This window comes from Panthera pardus, unplaced genomic scaffold (assembly GCF_024362965.1).
Source record: "Panthera pardus isolate Hobbes unplaced genomic scaffold, ASM2436296v1 HiC_scaffold_26, whole genome shotgun sequence".
In the NCBI taxonomy this organism is placed as follows: domain Eukaryota; kingdom Metazoa; phylum Chordata; class Mammalia; order Carnivora; family Felidae; genus Panthera; species Panthera pardus.
The window spans coordinates 16,871,354-16,877,568 of record NW_026526832.1 but is presented as its reverse complement, the minus strand read 5'-3'; positions in this window follow the sequence as shown (position 1 = coordinate 16,877,568).

Sequence of the window (6,215 nt, the reverse complement as noted above, 5' to 3'; positions counted from 1 at the left end):
ATAAAAAAGCAACGTGGAAGATCCAGTTGAATTGGATTGTTTATGGAAAAGCAAACACACTGTTCACTGGAGATGGGAAAGCACTAATGGGAAGGATTTTGCTTTGGGATGAGGAGGTTGACCAAATACAGGGGAGTATATCACATAATCAGTGGGTCACTGAGGGATGGACAGAGTAAGCTTTAATATTTGAAGACTTCAGAATCCTTTTTTTTTTTTAATTTTTAATGTTTATTTTCGAGAAAGAGACAGAATGTGAGTAGGGGAAGAGCAGAGAGAGACACAGAATTTGAAGCACGCTCTGGGCTCCAAGCTGTTAACACAGCCCGACGTGGGGCTCAAACTCTCAAACTGCAAGATCGTGACCTGAGCTGAAGTTGGACGTTTAACCGACCGAGCCACCCAGGTGCCCCCAGAACCCTTCCTCTTAATTTTAAGTGACAGTGGCTATGAGTTATTTTGATTTTAAGCCACGTGAGTGCTTTTATTTAAAGAGAACCTAAAGTGAATATTTCTGAGGTTAAGCATTTGTTAGTGATTATTGTAATGATTTATGTTTCCCTTGTGAGTGGCTACTTTGGCACTGGAGGAGAAAAATAGTAGTACCATGTCTGTTTTCTAAATTTACCTATTCGTAAAAGTCACATGGGATGTTTCAATACAGAGGTGGCCCCAGCCCAGGCTGAAATCAGTCCACAGGTAATCTTGATCTGGCAGGATTGGGAAACTACCAGTTGTAAAATATTCAAAGACATGTTTATGATGGTTCATTTCCACACTGGTTATAAAAATATCTCAGTTTAAATAGATACCCACTATTGCATGCCTGTTTTAACACCAGCTTCCCACCAGGAGCCATATAAAACCTTCTAGGGAAGGTGTGAATTGGGAGTAGAGCAAGATTAAACTGAAAAACTGTTAAAGGCTAGCACTTTGCACTGATACGAAAATTACTATAGAAATAAAGCAGAACTAAAAGGAAAAATTAGGATGGATACCCATCTAAAGTTGAGTGAATTGTATGGCTTCTTTGTTTTAAAATAGTGGGACTTAACAAATTGAAGCTTGTATATTATACTATGTATGTAAAACACAGGTTCCAAAGCACCGTTAAGGATTTTGTGACCCTGGACAACACTCTACATATTTAGGCTTGTGACGTCATCTGTAATCTGACCACCTGGGAGGATTGTTAAACTGAATTATGCCCCCGTTCCCTTTGCCGATACTGGATTGGTCTCTGAGGGGGAGCCAAGAAACCCAGAGTTTTTACCCTACTGCAAACATAACCTGTCTGTGAATACATGATAATCACTATTCAAAGGGTTATTCAAACTCAAAATATAGTAGTCTCCCATTATCTGTGGTCTCACTTTCTGAGCAATCAATCACTGCCTGTGGTCAGCTGTGGTCAGGAAGCAGATGATCCTTCTGACAGTGTGACTCCCATCACAATGCCCTTGTCATGCAGCTCACTTTCATCATGTTGGCACTTTATCCTCTCACATCATCACAAGAGGAAAGGTACAATATATTTTGAGAGAAACCACATTTGCATAACTTATTACAGTATATTGTTAAAATTGTCCTACTTTATTGTTAATCTCCTACTGTGCCTAATTTATAAATTAAATTTTATCTTTTGTACATACAGGAAAAAACATACTATGTGTAGGGTTCGGTACTGTCTCAGTGTCAGGCATTGACTGGAGTCTTAGGCGTATTCCCTGCTGATAAGGGGGTGGGGAGGGGCTACTATAATGTATGGTTATGGTTACCACCTGGTACAAGCAGGTGTTTCTCACAAGAGGCCCATAGAGAAGTAGGAAGGAGAGAAAAAAGGATTAATAAGATTGCCACCTGCTTAAAAACAGTGATCCTTAAAATGAATAATCCAACAGATAATAACTTTTAAGGAGAGGAAGAGTCTCCTGGGAAAAAGTTTCTAAAAGATCACTAAACTTTAAAGACTCAGTGTTGAGTATGATTTACTAGCTATGTGACTTCGCGAAGTATGTGACTTAAGCTCTTTTACAGAGACAGAGTGCCAGCAGGGGAGGGGCAGGGAGAGGGAGAGAGAATCCCAAGCAGGCTCCACGCTGTCAGCACAGTCAGATGCAGGGCTCAATTTCATGAACCATGAGATCCTGACCTGCGCAGAAATCAAGAGTCAGACACTTAACTGACTGAGCCACCCAAGTGCTCCTTGGCTTCACCTTCGTTTTAACCTTTTAACCTTCGCTTTCTTAAGTATAAATTACAAACACAAGTTCTATCTTAATGGTTCTTGTTAAAACATAGTGGAATACCTGGCTTAAAAACCTGTTGAGTATTATGCAAATGTATGGAATAACTATGCTGTTTTTCATTAATCCTTTACAATCCTTCACAATTTACTCCAATTTTACTCTGAATTAAAGAATGGCCAGAATGCTTTCGAAGCTCTTGAAATCCTTCCTGGTCTTAATATGCCTTTATAACAATTTAGGGAAAGAAATCTGCTGTTTATCAAATGTTATCATCTTGACCTTTTTGCCTTTCATAGGCAAAAGAATAGACATTTTACTTCGCTTTCAAAAATTGTCAAAGCTCCTATTTTTCTCCTACCATGGAACAGAAGGAAGAAAAGGTAAAAGGCTCATTGAATATAACCTCAATGATAAAGTAAATAAAGAAAAAATAAAACCTCCATTTCCCCCGCAGCCAGACAAGATAACTTTTGAGAAGAATCCTGTAAGAATATTCACTAATAGGTAGTGACTACTCCAAACCTAATTTTCTTTCTCCTATGTTGTCTTAGCCTATTCCACACTACTGCTATAATAGTATTGATCCAATTTTTAGAGTCCCAAGATTATGGCAAAAATGGTTTATGTACCAAATCATCTCATTTTGACCCTCCTTTGTAGATTTGCCCCAAAGATAACGAACACGTCATGTCTTGTCCCTGGATTTAAGGCAAAGTACAAAGACCAATTGCATCTAATAATTTAGAAAACGTATCCAGAGCAAAGCCCAGCTTTGAAAAAGGAGGTATTTGTGTTCCTGAGGATTGGCCAGAGGCTTTCAGGATCTGGTCCAGTTGGAGAAACCCCACACGGTGTGTCCCTGCATCGGGAAGTTGGCTTCAGCTGTTCCCCAGAATCTCACTCCCCTCCCACGAACTGTTGAGGTGCCATGGGGTGAGCTGTCAGCATCGGGCCACCGACCTTCTCAGCTAACCAACACTCGCTGGTTGTAGCCCTCCCAGAAAATACTGGGCAAAGTGGAGGTGTTAGTGTGGACACATGAAGATTCTCTGAGAGTTCTCCTTCCCTAGCTAAGCCATCTTCCTTCCCACAGGTTCCAAGCCAACTGGAAGGTGCTCAGACGCATTTGTAAAACCTGCCGATATGCCAAGAGGAACCAGAAACTTTTCCAATCCCTTTCTGAGTAAACCTTAGGTCCTGTGTTAAAGTAGGCTCCATAGAAAACAAGTTTCAAAGATTGAGAGGAGGCAGTATTTTCAAGGACTTGAGTAATAAGGAGTAAAACAGTTGAGTGGCCCCTGCTGAAGTTTACAATGAAGAAAAAATATTTTTTAATAGACTATCAGCTGGGACTCATGATCCCAGGAAAGTACCAGTAGATGGCATGAGTACGCAAGAAGTTCAGCCCTTAACTGCCAGTCTGACCTGTCTCTTGGAAAAGAACATCTGAGACAGTCTCACAGTGCCCCCAAATGCGAGAGGACTTCACTCCAACAGGGTAGAGTTGTTGTGGGGGTCAAAGGAAATCAGATGTGAGAACGTGCTTGGAAACTACAAAGATTATAAAAATAGTCTGGTTTCTAGTTTTGGGGAGAAGTGATTTTTTTCTACCATGTTTGTTTTAGTATCTAAAGTTTCAGCTTACACAGCTTCAAGCAGTATTTTTTTCAACAACTATTTTTTAATATTAGCTTTTATTTTGGAAATGACAACGTGAGTCACAGAAAACTGAACGCCACAGTGTGACTTTGAGGTCGGTTAACCTCCTGAAGCCTCGTTGCCTCAATGTTAAAATATGGAAAAAAAAATTTATGGGGAATGTGTGTGAAAATTCTTTATAAGCCATATAGTAGTCCAAAAATAAAATACATTCCTATAAATTGAGTGAGAGTCAATGAGTTATTTAGCATAGGCTCCAGTTGCTAGAAAGTATTTCGCTCATTCCTTTATCCATCCAGCAATGTTTGAGTGCCTGTTCCCCGTGTAAGACAATATGCTAATACTCAGCAGCACCTGGCACCCACTTCCCAGCACCCAGATGAAGCCCAGTAAAAATGCTCCAAGCTACTTTATCAATACTGACTGTATCCCTCCTGCAGGAAATGAAAGGCAACCAACATAGGGGTGCAAAAGCTGATGAAGCACCTTCATTCTTCCAGGAATCGATTCATTCCCAAGTTTGAAAAGACGGAAACTTCCAGATTAAATACAAATAACAGAAATCATCTCTGCAGGTGCAATGGATTCTGAAATTGCATTGGCCTTCCATGCTAAAACAAGCTTCATCTGTCTCCCTTCCAGGAGGAGGTAAACCAGGAGAAGGGTAACTCAATATTTCCAGGGCACGCGGCCATAAGAAAGGACACTGCTCACATCTGACAGCCATTCCAAGTAGAGGATGTCCGTAAAGGTGGGAGCCAAGCCTCAGGGCCTTCTTTGCACAAGAAACATCTCAGGTAAAGTGTTCTTTAAATTGGAGGAGCGGGGGCTGGGGCAAGTTGTAAATTCATGGGCCCTCAGATTTAGGCATTTTTCTGATGAGTGATCTCAAACTCAAGTGCCTTTGGATGCCGGACAGTTCACTGAGGTGAGGCCTGTGGGCCCGTGTAAGACCACGGAAGGTAGGGCTGCAGCGTGGAGAGCGAGAATGTATACCACTTCAAGACCATCACTTTCAACTCCGATCAAGAGAGCTGGCCAAACACAGCTTATTCTCTGGGACCTTGGGGCTCCAGTTTATATCCCTAATCTGGCCCAACTGCACATTTTAAACATTTGGAAACTAAGGCCAGGAGAGGAGAAATGACAAAGCCAGGTTCTCATTGTAAGTAGCAGAGAGAAGACTCTGTTCGGGGTGAGGCATCTTAACACAACAGAGAGCCCAACAGGAGTATGTTAAAGCCTGAGCACACTAACATTTTCACAGCAGCCTTGGAAGGCAGACTGGTTAAGAGCATGGACCCTGCAGCCAGAGTCCCTGTGCCTGAATCCCAGCTCTAACAATAACTGTGTGCCCTTAGGCAAGTTACTTAAGCTTTCTGTGCCTCGACTCCCTCATCTGATAGTAATGATAATGGTGCTGATAACAGCACTAACTTCGTAGGGCTGTTGTGAGGATACAATGAGTTAAAATGTGGAAAGTGCTTAGAGCAATGACTAGCCTGTTAGCGTTACCCCTCCCACGTACAGACACATGCATGCTTAGAGGTCAAGGTCATACAGCTTTCCTTAGAGGTCAAAAATCTGCATCTGCAGGCATGCACAAATGCACACGCAGGGGGTATGGCACTCCCTCTCAGACATACGGATTTCCTGGCCTCCTCAGCCTTATATCCTCAGTGACCAACCTGGGAAGAATTGCAAAGGGAGGGGCTGGAACAGAGGCCAGAGCTGGGTGGCTGGGTGGGTTTTTCTACTTTTCAGGAATAGTGTAGGCTTCCGGGAAAGCAAGTCCAGGGATGAAGCGGTTTACACGCACCAGTGTTTCTCAAACTTTAGCATGCATTAGAATCAGCTGGAGGGTGTGCTCAAACACAGAATGCTGGCTGCACTCCCGGGCTTTCTGATTCAGCAGGTCTTGGGTAAGGCCTGAGAATTTGCATTTTAACAGATTCCCAGGTGATGCTGAAGCTGCTGTTCTGGGGGGGCCTACACGATAAAAAACACTGATACACATTTTTTTTTTAATGCTCAAAAGAATCATATGAGTTTGGCATTTTCTCCATGCTATAGTGGAGAAAACCAAGCCCAGAGAATGTGGCTGATGTCCTCAGCGTCACACCATTTGTAAGGAGTGGAACAGGGTCTTGAATCAAGTCGGCCTGACTCGGAAGCCTGTGGCGTTTCTACCTCCCCGTGTGGCGTGAGGCATGAGCATTTACTCTCCACCAGGACCTTGCCATGGGCCGGAGGCACCAAGATAGGGTGTCTGTGATGAGCTGGAGTGTACAGGTGGAGAAGACGTAA